General features: G+C 54.6%; 1 long non-coding RNA gene across 2 annotated transcripts; it reads left to right on the top strand.

Moving 5' to 3' along the window:
- Nucleotides 1-3,041: 3,041 nt before the first annotated feature.
- Nucleotides 3,042-21,673, top strand: LOC123567182 (uncharacterized). 2 transcript variants are annotated; one of them, XR_012418340.1, is made up of 5 exons: nucleotides 3,042-3,290; nucleotides 6,631-7,150; nucleotides 11,415-12,341; nucleotides 12,933-14,488; nucleotides 18,941-21,673. It is a non-coding gene; the product is annotated as an uncharacterized lncRNA (long non-coding RNA). The 2 variants fall into 2 exon arrangements; XR_012418339.1 differs by lacking the exon at nucleotides 18,941-21,673 and having other exon boundaries at nucleotides 12,933-15,245.
- The last annotated feature ends 614 nt before the right edge of the window (nucleotides 21,674-22,287 follow it).

Here is a 22,287-nt window from a genome sequence, read left to right as displayed (position 1 = left end):
GGGCGCCTCGTCCTCACTCTATATTAAGCGAACTGGAGAACACGCTCTGGGCTTGGGGGAGTAGCCTGTGGATCTCCTCGAATCCAGGATAAGAATCTGCATGACCCCTGGCTCTGTGTGAAAAATGGAGCCTGGAGGGTCTGGCCCAGCGCCGTCTACCAGGCCTGCACCAAAATCACACCTGGATTCTCTGCGGGTTCTCACACACACCCCAAACCCAGCTGCTCGGCCCCTGAAAGGGACAAATGCCGTTGTTCTGCCTACTCGGGCTGAATAATCCTGAAAAAGTTCTTTCTCTACAATTAGATCCTTGCCCCACCTGCCTACCCAGGCTTCTGAAGCCCACCAGCACATGGCTGGGAACCCCCTCTGGCTCCATGAGCACCTGAGCCATGGCCACTACCTGTGAGGCTCTCCCTCCCCCACAGCCGGGCCCAGGGCTCTCTGCCAGGACCCTGTCTTCCTAAAAGTGAAACCTTGCATTCTATAGGCAGATGCCCACCTATGAGCCAGGCCAGCTCGGCCACCGTGACCTGATAAGGTAAAAACCCGAATGCTCAGGTCCTGGCCAACCAGGCATCACAAGACCCCTCCCTCCTGCCTTCCCCGTGCCAGAAGCCGTAGTAGTCAATGCTGTATTATTTTTCTAGACATAATTTCCTAGGAATTAAATTCCAGGGCACTGGATTTTGGGGTGTCTGGGCTCACATCTGCAGATTTTCAGGTCTCCTGTCCCTTCGAAATGTAGCACATGGCCTGGCGGATGGAGAAGACACGTCCTTTGCTGCTGGTGCATCTGAGGGATGGGAAGAGAGGAGATGGCTGAGGGCAAGGGGGCACCTTCCTCACCTGGAGTCCGGATGGAGTGGACCAGCCTGGCCAGAAGCAGACGCTCTGCAGCAGGACACACAGGCAGAGCCGTCCCCAGAGGAGCAGTGCCAGGCAAGCCCTGAGCTCAGCTCACCCGAGGAGGAGGGAAGCAGCGGAACTGCCAGGCGCCCTCCTCCGGAGTCCCCAGTCTCCCTACACCTGCCTGCCCTGCAGGGAGACGCCATGGAGGGCGGGGCCCAGCTGCCCCACACTAAGGGGAACTGGAGTGGGAGGCGGCGTTCCCAGATCACAGCAAGGCGGGAAGGAAGATGCAAACCCCACTATGTGACCATCCAGGGACTCGCTACCGCTGATGACGTGTGTGCCTGAGCCTCTGAAATCTAACTTCCCTCCTCTCTTACACACACCACACACCATACATACCACACACTTCACACCACACATACACACCACACACACCACACACAAGCCACACACCACAAACACGACATGCACACATCACACATCACACACACAAACACAGACACCACACACCACACACACAACACATACAAACACACACACCACACACCACATGCATACACCACACACACCACATACACACCACACACAACCGCACACCACACACAACACACATATCACGCATCACACACACCAAACACACACCACATATATACCACACACAACCACACACCACACACAGACACACACCATGCACCACATACACACCACACACACACCATACACCACACACACAATATGCACCCCCCCACACACAATCACCACACACCATACACCCCCACAAACACCATACACATACACACACCACACATGCCACACACACCATACACACACTATTCACCACACACCACACAAGATACCACATACACCACACACACACCACACATACCACATACATGCAAACACACACCACACACAAGCCACACACCACACACCACAAACACCACACATACACATCACACACCACACACAAACACACACACACCACACACACAACACATACAAACACACAAACCATACACACCACACACCACACACAACACACATCACACACACCAAACACACCACATATATACCACACACAACCACACACAAACACACACTGCACACCACATACACACCACATACCACACACACACACCATACACCACACACACAGACCATACACCACACACACACCATGCACCACACACACACACACCATACACCACACACACGGACCATACACACACACACACATGCACCACACACACACCACACATCGTACACTCCCCACACACACACCATACACACACACACACACCATACACACACACACTACACATGCCACACACACCATCCATCCACACACACTATTCACCACACACCACACATGCACACCAGACACACAAACACACACACCACACATCACATATACACCACACACACAAACACACCACACACAATACACCCCCCCACATACCACGCAGACACACACACATACACACCACCACCACACATGTGACATACACACACCACTCACTCCACCATACACACACACACACCACCACCTACAACCACTTTTATTGAGGTTAAAGAGTCCAGCATTTCCCACGGAGGAAGCACATCCTTTCCCCTCCACAGTCACACATTCTGCACGCGTGTTCCATGCTGCCATGTGGACGTCTGAGTGGAGGGACAGAGGCTCTTCCCGGCGGCGCTGCCACTCCAGCAGGAGAGGCTGACCCTGACCCTGAAACCCTCACAGGCGCCTGGTGCCAGCAGAGGCTGGGGTTGTCCTCATTGCTGTACCAAGGGTGCCAGGGAGGGAGGGTGGGCCGGCCTGTGCAACCTCGGAGCCAGGGACAGAGTCTGGTCCTTCCCTGTGACTCCTGTCTCCTTAACCATAGCCCAGTGTCCACCCACAGAGGGCCGAACAGCCACAGGGCCTCCAGGCCTGGCCGGAGCTTGGCGAACTCTACTACATCTGGAGAAGGGGCTGCGGCTTGCCGTGGCCTGGACTTAGCCCTTACCGGGCCGGGCGCCATGGACCCTGTCTGCCCCCCAACGCTGCCCTGAACCCACCACCTCCCACCTCCAATGACTCCTCCCCACACAGCTCACCCCGATCCGCCTCCCTGCAGCCTTGCTCTGCTTCCCCTTTTAGCCTCTCCCCCACCTCCAGCCATCCTTGCCACGCCCAGCCTCCCATGGGTGACAGGTGACGTGCGTGATGGATGGGAAGCAGTGCACACGCCACACCTTAGCTCTGCAGAGGATCCGGCTCCATCGCTTCCAGCGCCTCCACCTGCTCCTGCTGAAATCGCAGCTCCGGGCCTTTCCCGTCTCTGTGGGGTAGACAAACCTGGGGCTGCTCTGCAAGGGCCCAGGAGCTCCGGCACAGAGCCTCGGGTGTGCTGCAAGGACAACAGCGTGAGAGGCTGCAGCAGACGGGACAGGTAGCACTGGGCACCTCCTTCCTGACACCACAGCTCCCTGGTCAAGGTTTGGCAGGGCGCTGATTCCCCCATGCACTCCTGGATGCTCACACCCCTCTGGGAGGAGAGTGGCGGCTCCCAGGCCTCCCGGGTGGCCCTTCATGGGAGGGGCAGCAGGAAGCGTTCGTTGCATCAGAATCTCCAAGGGACCAGGGCTTGATGTTCCCAGAGGCAGGCACAGTGGAGGCTGAACAGAAGCCGGGTCTCGGCCTGGAAGAGACCGAGACAGCCAGAGGTGTCAGGAGATAAGAGTACAGTGGCGGTGGCAGCGCCCAGGGTCCAGGGGCAGGCACGGAAACGGGGTGCCACCACGAGCCGGCTCCTCCTCAACCCCGGGTCTCTCCCAGGATGCTGTCCCTCCCCATCTCCCATGTCTTTTCCATGGCTGGACCAAGCCCTTCACCCTTTCACGTTCACTTGGGGCCACCTCTCCCAGGGACCCTGGCCCGTCAGATGGTCCCATCTTTGCTGGGTGCCCGGGGATCGTGCTATCTCTGCACCGGTACCCGTGCACCCTTGGCTTGTCTGTCCCTCCCTCTGACACACGACCCCCAGGGGCCAGGGCAGCAGACAGTCAGAGCTCGTTCTGTGCCTGTGGGTGGAATAAATCAACCCAGGTGTGGGTGACGCGTTCCTGGTGCCGCCTTAGGAGGCCGCGACTGGCTCCTCACAGGAAGGCACAGGCACAGGAGAAGCCAATACAGGCCCCACCTCCCGGGGGCAGGGGCTCCTTTCTCCCACCTGTGGGCTGACGCCGCCCGCCCGGCCTGTGGTCTCATCCGTGGCCTCCTGGGGAAATGGCAGCCCCTCTTAGAGCGGCAAAGGGATTAAATGTGTCTCCATCGGTCAGAGAAGGCAACTGAGTCTCAGGGGAGACCTCCTTCAAGGTTATCCACGATGTGGCCGAGTGGGTAAAAACTGCGCCCACCTACCCAGCGCTCTGCCCTCGCCTCCCAGGCCGGCACCAGCCCTTGCCAGTCCAGCTCTGAGCAGGCCCAGGGCTGAGCCGGGCTGGGATGGAATCCAAGGTCCCATCCTGCATGTGTCTCCTCGGCAATGGGGGCTGTGTCCCCGGGACCCTGACCTCAGGCTCTGTTCTCTCCCTAGAAGTCACCTTCACCAAAGATGTCCCCAAAAGGTCATGGTTGCCCTTGGTAACTGATCACGCATGTGTCACCCATTCGTGTATTTAACCCTTTGCTGGAGGTTGCCAGATTTTCAGTGGTTGTGCCTTCTGGGGCCACAGTTCCCGACTGTTTGCTCATCATGGAGATGGAAGGCCGCTGAGCCCTCCCCGCAGGATGCAGGGATGTGGAGGCCCCCACCCTCGCCACCCTGTGCCTCTGTCAGCTGAAGGAAAGAGGAGACACAGTGTGGCTTTCTGTCCCTCGAGGGGAACAACCGAGGCTGCCTCCCAGGGTGGGGTGCTGGGCTGTGAGGGTCTCCCGGCTGCGCTGGTGTCCTTTTGGAGGGTCGTTTGGGAGACTGAACATGTGGTTGGGAGTCCTAGCTCCAGGTCTCAGCTCCGCAGTGGAGCGCGGGCCTAGAGCAGGCCTTCCCTTTCTCCCCTGCAGCTGGAGGTTCCTGTAGGATCAGGGCGGCTGCCCACTCCTTCTCACCCTTGTGAGTCCCCTGCCCCTGCGCTGAGCTGCAGTGCCCAGGCAAAGGGCCTGCAGGTGTGTGGCTCCGAGGCAGGGACTGTGCAAGTGTCAGGACAGGTGCGTCCCTCCAGAAGCCTGCAGGCTGAGAGGAACCACATGGGCACTTAGCAGGAGGCTAACAGATGCCTGCGCCCCCAGATCTGGGCCCTCCATGCAGGAGGCCCCAGAACAGAATCAACCCCTCCACTCCCAGCGTCTGACACCTTGACATGTGTCTCCCTGGCAGGGTGCACACCTCAGCTGGGCCCTGTGGCAGGTGAACCCCTGGAGAGAAAGAAACGGGACTCATTCAACACAGACCCAGCCTTAGACCCAGGAAGCCTGTAGGGGTTGGGGAGGTACAAAAGCAGCCCCATAGGTCCCTGTGTCCCCACTGTGGGGTGGAGACGCGGCCAGTGGTGACTGGTTCCAAGGCTGGCCTGAAGGTCAACTGGGTAAGGCCTGATCCATACTTCCAAGTACCTGCTGGGGCAGCCAGAGCAAATTCCGTGGACCAGCTGGCTTCAGGAGCGGAAGTCACCATCTCATTGTCCTGGAGGCCAGAGGCTCAAGAGCCAGGTGCCTGCTGGGGCGGCTCCTCCTGGGCCTCTCTCCTTGGCCTGCAGACGCCACCTTCTCCCTGTCCTCACAGGCCCTTCTTCTTGGGTATCTGTGTCCTCTTCTTCTCTCCTTACAAGGACCTTTCCATATGGGATCAGGGCCCCTGTAATGGCCTCATGGAACCTTAATCATCTGTTTGAAGATTCTGTCTCCAATGACAGTCCCATGCTGAGGTCCTGAGGGTTAGGGCTTCAACATGTGAATGTGGAGGGCACAACTCACCTGTGACAGGTGGGAAGGGCAGCCTCCGAGGACTGAGGACATCTAAGAGGAAATGCCCAGGACAGCTGTCCTGTCCTCACTAGAGCTGAGAACAGCAGGTGAGGGGCTACAGGGCCCACCAGGGGTCTCCTGTGTGCATCCCCCCCAGGGAGGGCCGATGGTGAGGCAGCTCTTTACCGGTCCCCGGGCACATCCACTGTGGGGCAAGGTCAATCCCTGAATGGATTTCTTTTCTACAAGCCAACTCTTCACAAAGCTGGATTAAAAATTAGATCACCCGCCTAAGCCCAGAGCACTCGAAAACACCTCTCTGACCTGCTTGACTGTGGATGGGCAGGAAGGTGGCACCGTGGATGGGCAGGAAGGTGGCACCGTGGATGGGCAGGAAGGTGGCACCGTGGATGGGCAGGAAGGTGGCACCGTGGATGGGCAGGAAGGTGGCACTGTGGATGGGCAGGAAGGTGGCACTGTGGATGGGCAGGAAGGTGGCACTGTGGATGGGCAGGAAGGCGGCATTTTTGGATTTGGTTTTGTTTGTTCCTATTGACTCTGAGTTGTTGGTTGGGTGGGGGTGGGATGAGGGCTCAGGACCAGGAATGGCTTGGAGGAAAATCGGTCCCTTCCGTGGGGGCAGGGGGCTCCATGGGCCAAGGCTGTGGAGGCAGGGAGACCATTCACAGCAGGGCCCAGGGCAGCAGGCTCCAGCCTCTCAGAGTCTCAAAGTCTGTCAGTGGAACAGGATATCAGCTGGGTGGAAGGAGGGCCTGGATATCATCAGCTCTGGATAAAGATTCCTCCTCCTTCTCACTTTTCCCCAGCAGGAAAAGTGCTCGCTCTACCCACTTGGTGACCCATCCCCAGGGCCTCTCTGCATGGCTGATATGGGCTTCCACGGTCTCCACGGTCTCTCCGCGTGGCTGACGGGCTTCCACACAGCGTGGTCTCCACGGTCTCTCCGCGTGGCTGACGGGCTTCCACACAGCGTGGTCTCTACGGTCTCTCCGCGTGGCTGACGGGCTTCCACGGTCTCCACGGTCTCTCCGCGTGGCTGACGGGCTTCCACACAGCGTGGTCTCCACGGTCTCTCCGCGTGGCTGACGGGCTTCCACGGTCTCCACGGTCTCTCCGCGTGGCTGACGGGCTTCCACACAGCGTGGTCTCCACGGTCTCTCCGCGTGGCTGACGGGCTTCCACACAGCGTGGTCTCCACGGTCTCTCCGCGTGGCTGACGGGCTTCCACACAGCGTGGTCTCCACGGTCTCTCTGCGTGGCTGACGGGCTTCCACACAGCGTGGCAGTTCTGAGCCCGGCTTCTTCCACAGAAGCTGTTTCTCCAGGGTGAGTCCCAAGGGACACCCTGGAAAAGGCAATGCCAGGACCTTGAAGCCCCAGGGTGACACGTCTACCTCATCCTATTGGTAAAACAAGACTGAGGCTAGCAGGGTCCACAGGGAGCGGGGAAATTGGCTTCACCCCTCCCAAGGGAAACACCGGTGCCTCGGGCTCGGGGTGGGTGGGAGGAATCGATGGTGGTCCTCTTACAGGCGGTCCCTCCACGAGCTGCTTCCACCTTCTGTGTGGTCAGTGCGTATTAATTAGCATTAAATGTCACGGCAACTGAGCATGAAGTTACCTTTATCTCTCTTATGACAGAGGAGGAAATGGAGCTCACAGAAGCTTGGCATCCAGCCCAAGACCACTCACCTGTTAATAACCTCCCCACGACAGGAGCCCTCACCAGTCCGACCCCCAAACTCCAGCTCGAGATCACTCACCTGTCAATAACCTGTCAATAACCTCCCCACGACAGGAGCCCTCACCAGTCCGACCCCAAAACTCCAGCCCGAGACCTCCCACCTGTCAATAACCTCGCCATGACAGGAGCCCTCACCAGTCCAACCCCAAACCCAAGCGTCTGTACAATCATATTTCCATTGAGGATACAGCAGTTGATCTGTTTTGAAGATTTTGACCCCTGGCATGGATTTCTGAGATAGGGTCTGAGATTCAGGTTGGAAGTCTCTGAATGAGCCTGCCATTTTGTAAAATGATAGGAAATTTCCAGTAGACATTCCTTCTGTGTATGTTGAGCTTGTGGATGGAACTGGGTGGCAGGCTGTGGTTGTAAGGACATGTGACCAGATTGGCTGAGGGTAGGAGGGTACAGTATTGATTGCAATTGTGAACATGTAGAATTTTCTGGGTGAAAGCGACTTGGAAGATGGTCTAATCCAACATCATCATCTTACAAGTGAGGAATGTGAAGTCTGAGTTTCCCAAACCCATCTGAAATGAGAACACATACAGACACACACACAGACACACACAGAGACATGCACGCACACGCACACACACACAGACCACGGACACACAAGATGCACACAGACATACACACATGCACACACACAGATACACAGATGCAATATAGACAGACACACACAGACACAGACACACACACAGACATGCACAGACACACACAGATACACATAGACATGTAAAAACACAAAGACATACATGCTCACACAGACATGACATACACACAGACACATACAGATGCACACAGACACAGACATGCAAAAACGCACAAACACACACAGACATAGACAGACACATGCACACACATAGACACATGGACACAGACACACGAAAACACACAGACTCACAAAGACACACATGGACAGACATACATAGAGACATACAGACACACATTGACATACACAGACACACATATACACAGACACACACACAAAAAAGACACACCCACATACACAGATACACATGGACAGACACACACATGCATATAAAGACATAGACACACATGCACACATTATCCAGACACACATAGCCACATAGACACACAGACACACACATGCATACATGCAGACACACACACAAACACACATAGCTCCTAGACATACACACACAGCCACACAGACACACAGACGCACACATGCATACCTGCAGACACACACAGACACACATAGCCCCTAGACACACACACACAGACACATACACACAGACACACACACACAGACACACATAACCCCTAGACACGCACACATATACACATATGCATACATACATACAGACAGACACACACACACACACGCAGCTCTTGGGGCTGCTGTGTGTTGCCTCCTTCATTTCCGCAGGTCACACTGGACCTACCTGAGGAACCTCTGGGTCCCTGTCACCGGCCCTGCCACCACCCTTTCCTCAAGCCCACCCCAGGTCCCGTCCTTGATTCACCCAACTTCAGCCTCCAGCCTCCTCAGATAGTCACCGGAAGTGGCAGAGCCGCCCAAACGCCGTGTTTTGGAGCCCTCTGTTCTCTGAGCACTTTTCTCCCCCATGGAAGAAGCAGACAGAGCTGCTCTCGCTTATTTTTTGGTGCTGAGATAATGAAATGCAGGGGCCCACAGCACTGGACAAAGCGGAGGAGGATGTCCCGGCCCTGCTCAGAGCAGCCTTTCCTTCTCACGTGTGAGCCTGGGCAAATCCATCCGGGTTCCTGTGTACACATGTGCACATGCAGACACACACATAGACACACACGACACACACAGACACACACCAACACTCAGACACATACACAGATACACACACTGACACACAGGCACACACACACAGACACACACAGACACATATGCACACACTGACACACAGGCACACACACACAGAGACACACACACTGACACACAGTCTCAGGGATGCTGAGCCAGGTGCTGGGTTTGCTCACAGACTTCCTTCCACCATGGCTTCTGACACATGGAGGTGGCCATGAGGATGGGGGAGGCTGTGGGGACAGAAGCACAGCCAGCCTGGCCCAGGCAGCCCAGACCTCACAGGGCTCTGGTGCTTTATTCCCAGGTGGGCGGCTCCAGCCCCTCCACCCTCTCGGGTCGGCAGGCTCTGTCCCACTGGGCACTGCCTTGACCTCCCTGGCACCCAGGCAGCCCCTAGGCAGGCCTGGCTAGGCACTGGCATGGGGCTTAGCTCGCACCAGGAGGTGGGAAGAAGGGTCCCGCCCCCATCTCTCTGCATGTGGGCTCTGTCCTCTGCAAAAAAAACCTCGGGTCTGCAATGGTGTCGGCATCTGTCAGAGAAAGCAGAACCTGCCTCTTCCCAGACTCCAGTGGCCAGTGGCTGAGCTGGGCCATCAGGGGAGGGATGGTGAGGGTTCAAATGCCAGGGCACAGCTGGCCACGGCATCCCATCCACTCACAACGTCTCCGCAGCCCCTGATGATGGCCGTGCTGGGGGTGCAGCCCCCAGAAGCACTGGAAGCTCACGTAGACTGCTCCCCCAAGCACGGGGGTTGGGGAGGCCGCCCCGCTGAGCAGGGCCTGGCCTCTGCACCAGTGCAGCCCCACCTCCCTCCCAGCCCCAGTCCAGGCCGCTGGGGTGCAGAGAGGGGGAGCTGCAACTGGAGGTGAGAAGGGGGCACGTGAGACGCAGGCTCAGAAGGAAGCCTCCTAGGAGCCTCTCCATTCCCTTCACAAGTGGAGCCTCGGGGCAGCTCTATGTTTCTGCTGCAATTATCTCAGGAGATGATGGCTGTGGGCTGTGTTTGTGGGTGTGTGCATTTGTGCACCTGTGTGTGCGTGAAGAGGGAGAGAGACGGAGGGGAGGGAGATGGAGATCTGGAGAGAAGGGATGGGAGAGAGAGATTAGAAGGGGAAGGAGGAGGAGAGAGGGACGAAAGCAGAGAGGGACAGGGAGAGGCGGGAGGGAGAGGACCATTACAGAAAGAGGGAGAGGGAGGGAGAAGAGAGGGAGAGAGGAGGTGTGAGAAACAGCAGGAGAGAGAGGGATTCCAAGAAGAAGGAGGAACCTCCCTGCAGCTTTCTCCCACTGTCTCTCAGAGACAGCCCTGGGGCCGCCTCTGCAGAGGGGGTTGCTGCGAGCTGCTGGAGGGAGTGAGGGTGATGGAGAGGTTGGACAGGAGGGGCTGAGAATCAGAATGTTCCAGAACAAGAGGCCCAGAAATGTACCTAGAATAGGGCCCAGAGCTCGGTGGGCCCTCTGTGAGGATCCGTTGACCATCAGTGGGCGAATGAATGAAGGCTGGAGGCTGGATGAGTGAATGAGTTTGGTAGGAGAGCAGGGATGATGCTAGCTATAGAAACCTTGGTGAAAATTCACTCCTGGCAACGGGGTGCGGACATAGTGTTGACCACTCCTAGTGCCCGTGGGTATCAGTGGACAAGTGCGTTTGCAGGGCCAGGTCCCTGCATTCTCTGTGGGGCTCTTACCAGGAGGGGGTGGCAGGCTAGCAAAGAAAGTGTCCCCCAGTGCCCCAAAATGAGGGCTCCACCTGCACTCCAGCAACCCAAACCCGGGGAAAACACCACCAGGATCCCTCAACAGCAAGGGAGGCTCAGTTAGACAGGCCCAAGCCTCCAGGAAGCTGGGCCCTGCCCCTGAGCCGGGGGTCTTCAGGCCCCTGCTGGAGCCACTTCCTCTTAGGAAAACTACAAGCCTGTCCCCAGTAAATTCTAAAGCATGGTTGTTCCCGTGGCGTTACTCTCCCACTTCTCTACCTCTAAACTGTACAATTCCTAATTCTATTCAAAACAGCGGACATTTCTCTGTTTTCTAGGGCACCAGGATGTGATGCGAGTGTTGAGGGCAGACGTGGGATCCGGGAGGCCCAGCTGGGAACCCACGCTGTGCAATGAGCTGCCCTGAGTCCTTGGACAAGGTGGAAAATTACTCTAGCCTCAGTTTTTCGTAAAGACAGATCAGTTACACCCCTCCACGGGTTCTTTGTGATGTCAGTGACACGATGGGAGGTGCACCTGCCTCTAACGGCGCCCACCATTAAGTCAGATCTCAGTAACCATCTTCGTGGCAGGGGCTATCACACTGGACCCTCGCAGTAGCCAAGGAGAGACGCCATTGAGGGACTCATTTTCCCACTTGGTGAAATACATTTTTGCTGCGTGGAAGCAGGAGGAGGGCCTTCCTCGGATAGGTGGAGGGGTCCTAGGTCCTACGAGATGGAAACCTCAGGACTCAGGAGAGGTTCACCTTTGGAGTGAGTCCCCCTAAGGGTGAGGTTGCCCCCAAGGAGCACCGTGGGAAGAGTCAGGGACCCCTGGTGCTCCTGGATGCTGGGCTTCACCTGGAGGCTTGGAGGTGAGCCCCATGGGGTATCCTGATCGTTGGCCAGCCTCATGCTAGCTGCCTTCTTCTCATGACATGTGGTGTCCTCACAGCCAGCCGTGGGATCTGCATTGAGTTCAGCAAGCGGAGGTGCCTTCCCCAGGGCCACACAGCCATGGAGGGCTGCGGCTCGGACGCTGACTTCTGCAGCTCCCCCTCACGTCCATGAGGTTTCTGCTCCAAAATGCCATTGCTAACAAAAAATGTCCCAAACACAACCCATTTGCTGACCACAGGTCACTCCTCCTTCATTATTAAAGAGCATTGAAGGAGTTCCTGAAGAAGATGTCCTGTTGGCTGGACCCTGTCGTGCTGGTTATATGTAAACTGGCTGAACTACCTAGTTCTTAAAATGTCACACGTGAGTCCTTCCTTCCAAAGTCAGAGGCTCCCATCCTTCAGGGGTTCCGGGCTCGTGGTGGACTCAGCAGGATCACAAACACTAGCATGGCCAGACCAGTCTGGGGAAGCTGCAAGGGCCTGGGGGTTTGCACATCACAGTATCAGACTTGGGGAGCCTGGTGATTTGAGCCTGTTTGAGAAATGTGACTTGTCCCCAGGAGCAGTGGGAGCCCCTTCCCTCCCAGATGAAGGGGGAGCGGCGGGCACATGGATGACCCTGCCCCAAATCGCTCCCCCAGCCTTCCCGAATGAAGCCCCAGCCACTGTGGCTGCTGCTTCGAGAATGGACAGGAGTCTGGGGAGAAGCAGAAGGGGTGCAGGTGAGGCAGGAGCTGATTGAGGATCCCTTCTGCAGGGCAGGACATGGGGCCTGGGTCCCAGCCGTCTGGACGGGGCAGTGGAGGCAGGTGGAGCCGAGGGCTTGGAAGCCTGGGATATGCAGACTCAGCCGCTCGGCACCTGGTCTTTGCCCCTTCCCTCCCTGACGCCTTCAGAAACCGCCCATGACTTTCTCTTTTCCAGACACCAAATTGTACATTTTGTTTTGCAGGCTCCTGTCAGCTGCTCGGCTTCCTCCCCTCAGGGCAGTGCTATTTAACACTCTCTCTTCTAATCTCGCCTTCCTGCCTCCTCCGTCTGCAGCCTCCCCTGCACTGCGCACCCGCTCGCTCTCCCCTTCCCCCAAGAGAACACATTCTGGCAGAGAGAAGTTCAAATGAGAAGTTAAAACGCTTTGAGGCAGCAGGCAAAGTGTCAGCAGAGCCAGTGGAAACCACAGCCTTGGGAGCAATACGTGGACCCTGCTTAGGGACAAAGCAGGACAGACAGAAGGAGCAGGATGGACAGGAGGAGCAGGTCGGACAGGGGGAGCAGGACAGACAGACAGGAGGAGCAGCCTTCTGGGACCCAAACAAACAGTCATGCCCAAATAACCCCAGGGCTTCTGACAGGGACAGCGGAATGCACAGGACAGCTTCCTCTCCAGGCAGACCCATGTCCACGAACCCTGCAATCCCAGGCCAGGAGACAATCTTGAAACTTGCTGTGACCCATTCTTCCCTGGCGGAATCCCTCACGGAACGGACTGAAGTGAGCCCAGCAGGAAAGCGAAGCCAAGGTTGCCTTGCTTTGCAGCCATGAGATCTCAGCCCCCTCTCGTCCAGTCTCTTTGTCTGAAATGTGCAGGCAGCTGAGGCACCCCCGGAGGGTTCAGTGAGGATGAGGAGGGAAGGAGGCGGCCGTGGGACTCTGGGCACGCATCTGGCACAGAGCAGAACCGTCTGAAATGCCAGCTGTCCCTCTTCTTGCTGGCGCCGTCCTCTTCTTCCGACTGTCATCGCTGCTCATCCCTTCCACAGTGGTTCTACCTGATGGTTCACCTGTGGCAGCCATGCCACGTTAGGACCTGGGTTGGTTTCCATCTTCCTGAAGCTCATGGCCCACTTGGGGAGTTGAGATCACAGACAATAATTTGTTCAGCTTCCCTGTGGCCGCCTTCTTGGGGCTTGACTTTAGATTCCAGGAATCTCTCTCAGAACAAGCCCTGGCCTGCCTAACCCACTTGCTGTCCACCTGTCCCTAAGCAACACCTCCATCCTGCCACCCAAGATACAGCATTGTCCTCCAGCGTAACGATGTCACCCCTCACTGAGTGCCCTGATGGAATGTAAAATATGCCACCCATCCTGCATTCGGAAGGGGAGGTGTCCTCTTCATGGCATCCCCATGTGGGCTGTTTTCTCCTGTCCACCCAAGACGGAGTGCCCCAAAGGGGCTGGGGCCAAATCTGGGTCATGGCTACATCCAAGCACAGTGGGACCGACCCTCTGGTGTGCCCCATGACCCCCTTCAAGGAAGGACGTGTCGCCAGCTCCCCTGTGTGCTGCCCACACACGGCCTTCAGCAGCCACCGTTTGGGTCCCACCAGGCAGTCACTGGGCCTGCACCCAGCGCAGCTCCCCCTTGTCTCCCTTCTACCCATTGGGTCACGTGGACACTGCACAGGCATCCCAGATGCTAACCTCCACCTCACAACCAGCTTTTTGGGGAACTCGACCTGCAACAAGGAATGAGTGAATGAATGAGTGAATGAATGATGCTGGCAGGGTAAGGATTATCACGTTTTTTTTTTCTTGAGATGGAGTTTTGCTCTTGTTGCCCAGGCTGGAGTGCCACATGGATGACCTTGTGGTCCTGGCTCACTGCAATCTCCACCTCCTGGGTTCAAGCAATTCTTCTGCCTCAGCCCCACAAGTAGCTGGGATTACAGGCATATACCACCACGCCCAGCTGATTTTGTCTTTTTAGTAGAGATGGGGTTTCTCCATATTGGTCAGGCTGGTCTCGAACTCCCGACCTCAGTTGATCCCGCCTCTGCCTCCCAAAGTGCTGGGATTACAGACGTGAGCCACCGCGCTCGGCCGATTATCACTTTTTTTAGTGAGGAAAATGAGTCTCAGAAAGGATAACTAATTTGGTCAAGACATCACCTTAATGATTACAGGAAGCAATGAGAAGCTGTCCTCCTAATTGCAGGCTGATACCGAAGGACACAGTGAAAAATTGACTGAGATGGGAACGGCTGGAGGACGGTGCTGGGGAAGCCGCTGCGGGCTGCCCGCTGGCCCCTGCAGTGCAGCCGAAAGCCAGGTCTTCCCCACTGGTTTTTCATGGATTTGGCCAGACCCACCGAGGAGTTGGGGTCGATTGCGTTTTTTAATCCCTCGCGCACAGCCTGAGAGCTGCCTCTATAAAGCCCGAGTAGGAATCGGTATTTTCTCCCCAGAAATAAGTCTTTTCTTTCCTGGAGCCATTTTACCAAAACCGTCAGGGTTGACAACAAGCTGGATGTGTTCATGAGCGTTCCTGAGTCTCAGGCTTCTTCCCCGCGGTGACAGCCCCTCCCACAAGTGCCGAAATCTTGCCTTGGGAGTTTTTTTGCCTCGGTGTTTGTGGCCAGCCCTCACCCCCACTGCCTGGCTTCCTCTTCCTGTAATTGAATGCACAGTTCATTAAGATCTTTGGTGGTGGTGGAAATGTTACAGGGGAAGAAAAAGCTGTTGACAATTTTATTTTTAAAAATAGCTAAGAATAGGGTAAACCTTGTAAAAATAGCAAAGCCTGCAAACAGAACTGTGCTCAAGGCCAAGTTCTCCTCCCGAAAATCGGAGCGTGGCATTTAATAAGAACAGGGAGCGAGGCTCAGGCTCAGCTTCCCATGCACAGGCGTGGAGGGCTCAGGAACAAGATCAAAAAAACAGCACGTGAGGCCGGGTGTGGTGGCTCACCCCTGTAATCCCAGCACTTTGGGAGGCCGAGGCAGGTGGATCACCTGAGGTGGAGAATTCGAGACTACCCTGGCCAACATGGTGAAACCCCGTCTCTACTAAAAATACAAAAATTAGCCAGGTGTGGTGGCACACACCTATAATGCCAGCTATTTGGGAGGCTGAGATGGGAGAATTGCTTGAGCCTGGGAGGTGGAGGCTGCAGTGAGCCGAGATCACACCACTGCACTCCATCCTGGGCGACAGAGGAAGACTCTGTCGAGAAAAAAAAAAAGCACGTGAGACCTGCGTAGCTACTGGCTGTGAATGTTTGTGCAATGTCCAGGGCACCCTTCCCCTCTCACCACAGAACACAGAAAGACTTATGGGATGTATTTGGATTAGATCCACACGTCACTTGATGAAATACAGGAAATCTCTTAGGTCATGTTGCATGTCATCCCAGAACTTAGAAGAACAAAGGTAGTATGCAAAAGTGCCTATGACTTTGAAACTGTTGCATTAAAAAATTTTTTTGGCCAGTCGTGGTGGTTCACGCCCGTAATCCCAGCACTTTGGGAGGCTGAGGCGGGCAGATCACCTGAGGTCAGGAGTTCGAGACCAGCCTGACCAATATGATGAAACTCTGTCTCTACTAAAAATACAAAAATTAGCCAGGCGTGGTGGCGTGCACCTGTAATCTCAGCTACTGGGGAGGCTGAGACGGGAGAATCGCTTGAACCCCGGAGGCAGAGGTTGCAGTGAGCTGAGATCGTGCCACTGCACTCCAGCCTGGGCAACAAGAATGAAACTCTGTCTCAAAAAAAAAATTTCTTCTTTTGATATAGAGATTGGATCTCACTATGTTACCCAGGCTTGTCTCAAACTCCTGATCTTCCTGCTTCAGTCTCCTAAGTTCCCATGTTTAGTTTGAAGGAACTTGGGTACTTCTGTGAAAAAGAAGACTTTGGGAACTTTGGGAAGTCTGTTGTCCTTCTCGTCACCCTCTGAGCCCTGACCACCAGAAGGAATGGAAACTTGAGGGCCAAAGATCTTTTTTCTTTTCTTTTTTTTCTTTCTTTTTTTTTTTTAGATGGAGTCTCACTCTGTCGCCAGGCTGGAGTGCAGTGGTGTGATCTTGGCTCACTGCAACCTCTGCCTTCTGGGTTCAAGTGATTCTCCTGCCTCAGCCTCCCAAGCAGCTGGGACTACAGGTGTGCGCCACCCCACCTGGCTAATTTTTGTATTTTTAGTAGAGTCGGGGTTTTATCATGTTAGCCAGGATGGCCTCAATTTCCTGACCTCATGATCTGCCTGCCTCGGCCTCCCAAAGTGCTGGGATTACAGGCATAAGCCACCATGCCCAGCCGAGGGCTGAAGGTTCCCTGAGACAAGAGAGATCGACAGACAGAGAGCAGAGGCCTGGCACCAGAAGTCTCCAGGGCCAACTTGGGGGGTCTGTAGAAAACCTGCTGAGGGAAGGGATCACACTGACCCCGGGGATCCCAGGACCACTCTTGCTGGGAGCCCCTGTGTCTCCTTGTGTCCTGGGCATCCTGGAATTCAGGAGTTTCACATGGCTGGGGGCTCCACGACTAAGGAACTGAGGACTGAGTGTGTCAGTCCAATCACCCCGTGACCCTGCAAAGCAGCCAGCAGCCCCCAAGGCTGCTCACTGCAGCCTTCACCTCCCAGGTTCAAGCAATTCTCCCGTCTCAGCCTCCCGAATAGGTGGCAGTAGGAAGTTATGAACAAGCTGTGTGTTTCTTGGAGAATCAGAAAGGCTGGACAAGGTTGTGCCACATTTGCAGAAGGTGAGGTTGAAGGGTGTCTCAGCTGTGTGCTCACATCCTGAAATCTTAGATAAATTGTTCTCAAAGATCTGCCAAAGGGAGGTTCCCATGGTGCCTGACTTCCCCTGGCTGGCCACAAACACTGCCCAGAATGCAGGTGGCATTTATGAAGGATCCGTTCAGCTCTGCTGGCCCCGTGAGCCCCCCAGGTCCCCAAGGCAGGATGCGCCCTCTGTGTCTTTAGCGAACACAGTCTCCAGGAGACAGACTGAGTGCAAAACAACTACAGGAAAGTGCAAATGCTCCGGGTGCTGTGGGTGAGCACACCTGTAGCATTCTTTCCCTAAGCACCTAATGAGCCACTACTGTATACCAGGGTCTGTGCCGGGTTCTGAGGTCCAGAGAGAAACCTGCAGGGATGAGGAGGAGAAGGGGTGCATGGTCAGCTGATGGCAATGCAGTGGATGCAGGGCTGCACCCCAGCAGGCCCGTGTTCTGTGAAGCCATGGGGAGATGCTGGCTGGGAGGCTGCACAGAGGAGCTCCTGTGATCGCAGGGCTCACATCTGAGCAGAACTTGAAGCCCCATGTTACAAATCAGTGCAGCAAGTCCCAGAGACAGGAGACAGCTTTGCTCCAGGCCCTGCCGGCATCCCTAGCATCCAGCCCTGATGGATCCTTTATGGCAGACGATGAATTAGAAGCGGAGCACAGACTCTGGAACCAGCCCAGCTCTGAGACGCTTCTCTGCAATGGCAGAAGTAATTGATCAGATGTGGGTCTTCCAGATCATGCTTCTGATGAAGAAGAATAAAAACCAAGGCATTAATTAAACCAGATTCCAGGAAGCAACAAGCATCTTCACACTTCTCCCTCTCTGTCCTTCCAAGGCTGGGCCCCGGCTGTCCCTCCTGTCAACCTCTCCTCCCTAAGCTTTTCTGCAGGACTGGCCTGAGCATTCTCTGCTCAGAACCACAGTCCGGGCTTCTGTGCAGTAGGCCCCGTGGGGCCCCAGCATCTCCCCTTGTGGCTCCTTCACACCCCTGGGCCTGCTGGGCTGAGTCCCTGCAACCAGCACCTGTGTCTTGCTGTGGGGAGGGTGCCTTCAGACCGCAGAGTCCATTTCTCACATCTTGCAGGCCAGAAGTGCCAGGGACAAGCCAACCCTGCCCCCCAGAGCCAGGGGCTGACGGGGAAAGGGGGCGTGAAGACCCTGGCCCCTGGCCTCGGCAGAGACGATTTCAGGCCTGCGTCTTACTCCATTTTTCAGAGTTCCCTGAGTCTAGCAGTTTTCTGTGGAGGCTGAACTGACATCCCCCTCCTCCTCGCCAGCTGCCCCTTCCCTGCCAAGCTCCCCCACGCCCTCTCTGCCATATGCCACTCGGAGCTCCCGGGCCTTAGCCCTGTCACTCAGGGCCTGCTCCTGGAAAACTGCCCACATGAGACTGGAGACCCAAAGTTCTTTTCAGGGCATGGCTGTGTCTTCCTGTTTCCCTGCAGGTATGTGGCGTGCAAACACAGGCTCCTTCGGATCCATCACGGCGAGATGCTCAGGACCACGCCTCCTGCCCACAGCTCAGGACCACGCCTCCTGCCCACAGCTCAGGACCACGCCTCCCTGCCCACAGCAGGTTTTCTCCACGCCTGGCTAGAGCTTGGCACTCCAGAAAGCACCTGCATTCAGGCTGTTTCTTGTGTTAATTGCGGGACCCTGGGCAAGAGGCTTAACTCCTGAAGGGCAAGCCCTTCGTCTTTCTGATGGGAAGAGCCCCACCAGCCTGCCTGGGGGTTGTCAGGACGGAGTGACATGATATGTGTGAAGCTTGCCGGCCATGAAAGAGTCACCATAAATAACACTTATTACCTTCCTCGATTCATTCTTGTCCTGGTCTACGGGGAATTAGGTTTCCTCAAAGCAATTAATATAGCCCTGCGTGAATGCAACATTCTCCATTGTAAAGCTCCTGCGTTACTCACTGTTAATAATTTCAGCTGAACCTTGAACAACACGGATTTGAACTGTGTGGGCCCATGTATACCTGGACTTTTATTCCACCTCGGCCACCCCTGAGTCAGTAAGACCACACCCTCCTCCTCCTCCTCCTCCTCAGCCCGCTCAACACGAAGACGATGAGGATGGAGGCCTTTACAATGATGCACTTCCACTTAACGAAGAGTAAACACATTTTCTCTTTCTTAGGATTTTCTTAATAGCATGTTCTCTCCTCTAGCTTACCTTGTTGTGAAAATACAGCATATAACACACACCACATCCTAAATACGTGTTCATCGGCTATGTTATCGGTAAGGCTTCCAGGCAACAGTGGGTTATGAGTAGTCAAGTTTTTGAGGAGTCAGAAGTTAACACGGACTTTTGCTGGCACGCACGAGGGTTGGCCCCCATAACCCTGTGTTGCTCAAGGGTCAGCTGTTTGTGTGAACACTGGTGAAGCATCATCGTGTACAGACTGTTTCAGACACGGCACAAATCCAAGGCTTTGAAGTAGCCACTCAGTTATCCTCCTTTTATAAATGAATAGACCGAGGCTGGTACAGCCATTACGGAGAACACTAGAGCACTTTCTCAGAAAATTAAACGTGGAAGTACCCAGGACCCAGGAATCCCTTTTCTGGGTATATATTCGAAGGAAAAGAAACCAGCACCTTACAGAAACACCTCAGCGCCCAGGTTCATTGCAGCAACGAGAGACGGAGACAATCGAAACACCGTCTGCGGACGGCTGCGTAAAGAAAACGTGCTATAGACACGGAGGGAAGGGTTCTCAGCCTTTGAAAAGGAGACACCGACATTTGCAATAACATGGGTGAACCTGGAGCACAACGTGTTAAATGAAGTAAGCCACACGCACGCTCACATACTTACACTCTCACACTCAAACACACAGTCACACACTCACACACGCTTACACACACTCTCTCACACACACTCACATATTTACACTCTCACACTCACACAAACACACAGTCACACACACACGCTTACACACACACACACACACTCAGATAGCCACACAGTCACACACACGCTCAAAGACTTTCACACACACAGACTCACACTCACACACAGTCACATGCACACATACACTCACACTCCTATACACACACACAGGCTTTCACACTCACATTCACACACTCACATACACACACATCTCACATGCACAAACACACCTACACTCACATGCTCAAACACATACACACCCACACTCCCTCACACCCACACATTCACACACACACATGCTCACAGACTTTCACACACAGAGACTCACACACACACACTCACAGTCACACACACACATACACTCACACTCCTATACACACACACAGGCTTTCACACTCACATTCACACACTCACATACACACACATCTCACATGCACATACACTCACATGCTCACACAAACACATACACACCCACACTCCCTCACACACACTCTCACACACACACTCAGATAGTCACACAGTCACACACACACTCACAGAGGCTTCCACACACACAGACTCACACACACACTCACAGTCACACACACATACACTTCTATACACACGTTCTCACACACATTCACAATCACACTCACACACAGGCTTTCACATACACTCACATTCACACACCCACATACACATACAAACACATAGTCACATACAGAAACACACACTCACATGCTCACACAAACATACACACCCACACTCCCTTACACACACACACTCTCATAGTCATACACACACAGCCTTTCACATACACTCACACACACTCACACTCATACACACAGTCACATATACTCACGCATATTCACACACACACATAGACTCACATGCTCACAAAACACACACTCTCACACACACCCTCACACTCACACAGACTTTCACATACACTCATACACACACTTTTGCACTCACACACTAATATGGTTTGGCTTTGTGTCCCCACGCAAATCTCATCTTTAATTGCAATCCCCACGTGCCAAGAGGGGGCCCTGGTGGGAGGTGATTGGATCATGGAGGCAGACGTCCCCCTTGGCACTGTGTGACAATAGCAAGTGAGTTCTCACGAGATCTGATGGTTTGTAAGTGTAGCATTTCCCCTGTGCGCTCTCTCTCCTGCTGCCTTGTGAAGAAGATCTTTGCTTTCCCGTTGCCTTCCGCCATGATTGTAAGTTTCCTGAGGCCTCCCCAGCCATGCAGAACTGTGAGTCAATTAAACCTCCTTTCTTTATCAATTACCCAGTCTCAGGTAGTGTCTTTACAGCAGTATAGTATACACAGTGTAGTGACAGCAAACTAATACAGACACACACACACACACACACACACACACGCATGTGTACTCAAACACTGCATACTGTCTCTTATAGAAAGACTCTTTCTTTAAAGTTGAATCCCTAAAAGTAGGGAAAGAACATAATTCATTGCAGGCAGGATGGGGGTATTGGGAAGCGTGGGTCAAAGGTGACAAGGTTGCCCTGATTTGGGACAAGGAGATCTGGAGCCCTAATGTACAGCATGAAGACTGTGGTTAATAATATTGCATTGCATAGTGGACATTTTCTAAGACAGAAGACTTTAGATGCTTTTACTACAAACAAGAGGAGCAGTGTACAATGACAGATATACTAAACTGTGACCTGTAATAATCACTCCACTCTCTACATATCCTAACAGTATATTGGGTACCTTAAATCTATGGAACCAACACATGAGGTGGCTGAGGCACAGAGGCTGGATAACTTGCCCCAGGTCACACAGCTAAATGGCAAGCCCAGGACTTGTGCTCAGACATTTTGCCTCTAGGGGCCCAGCTTTCAGTCCCCCTCCTACACCCTCTCAGAGCCTG

The sequence above is a fragment of the Macaca fascicularis genome, chromosome 10 (genome assembly GCF_037993035.2).
Source record: "Macaca fascicularis isolate 582-1 chromosome 10, T2T-MFA8v1.1".
Lineage (NCBI taxonomy): Eukaryota > Metazoa > Chordata > Mammalia > Primates > Cercopithecidae > Macaca > Macaca fascicularis.
Note: the sequence above shows the minus strand (reverse complement) of the source record. Positions and strands in the feature narration are given on the sequence as shown.